The sequence below is a fragment of the Aplysia californica genome, unplaced genomic scaffold (assembly GCF_000002075.1).
Source record: "Aplysia californica isolate F4 #8 unplaced genomic scaffold, AplCal3.0 scaffold00517, whole genome shotgun sequence".
In the NCBI taxonomy this organism is placed as follows: Eukaryota; Metazoa; Mollusca; class Gastropoda; order Aplysiida; family Aplysiidae; genus Aplysia; species Aplysia californica.
Window position 1 is genome coordinate 37,631 of NW_004797787.1, and position 1,159 is coordinate 38,789.

Genomic DNA, 1,159 nt, shown 5'->3' on the forward strand with positions numbered 1-1,159 from the left:
CACACACACACAAACATACACACACACTCAACACATCCTTCTCCCTCCCCCATACACACATACACACATATATACATGCACACACACACACATACACACACACCTCATTCACACCCCCATCACCCACAAACAAATACACAAGAACACACACACATACACACACAACAAACATTACTCGTGTCGGGGCAAAAACAGGGACAAATCAGATGTGATCACCTCACGAGCCGCTGCAGTAGCCAAGAGCACCACCGTAGGTCATCCGTTAATTGTAGGTCGTCCATTTGGCGCGCGCCTTAGCTGTGACCAGTACCCGTATTTTTTTGCCCAGCAAAGATAGGAGGTCTGGTCAGAGGAATTCAAGTTCGTAGGTGGGCAGACAGACTTGGACACCAGCATTATTTCCCTGCTTCGCGTTTGTATATCTCCATCGTCAGAAGTTTTAAAAATAGTATTATATGATAATATTATTTTTAACAGCATTAATGTACCACTAGTCTATTTAGAATTGTACATTTTCTCGCGTTCAGTTTTGATATTGCATATGCGTTTTAAAAAAAATCAACAGAACAACAGCAACAGCAACAGATACAACAACCACAAAAAAGCAAAAGAAATAACACAAATAATCTTAATAATAGTAAAAAAAATAAATAAACAGAAGAAAAAAATCTCTCTTGGAATCAGTTCAAGTAAATTGAATTGTTTTTGGGGAGAGAGATGGAGATAGATTTAGAGAGAGATAGAGAGAGGGGCAGAGAGAGACAGATAGATAGATATATAGATAGATAGATAGATAGAGAGAGAGAGAGAGAGAGAGAGAGAGAGAGAGAGAGAGAGAAAGAAGGAGAGAGAGAAGAAAAAATAGAATGAAAGTGGGAGGGGGTAGGTGGAACAAATACTGGTCGGGGGAGAGATACGCAGACAGACGGAAAGGAAAGACGAGAGAATTGGTGATGCTTTGAGAAAGGAAGGGAGTGAAAAAAACAAAATAAAGAAGCAGAAAAAAAGAAAGGAAGAGAAAATGAGAAAATAAAAACTAAAGACCGATGGAGAAGCAAAGTGGAAAAGACGCGAAAAAGAATATTTTGGGTGCGAAGCTGAAGTGTGTGTGTGTGTGTGTGTGTGTGTGTGTGTGTGTGTGTGTGTGTGTGTGTGTGTG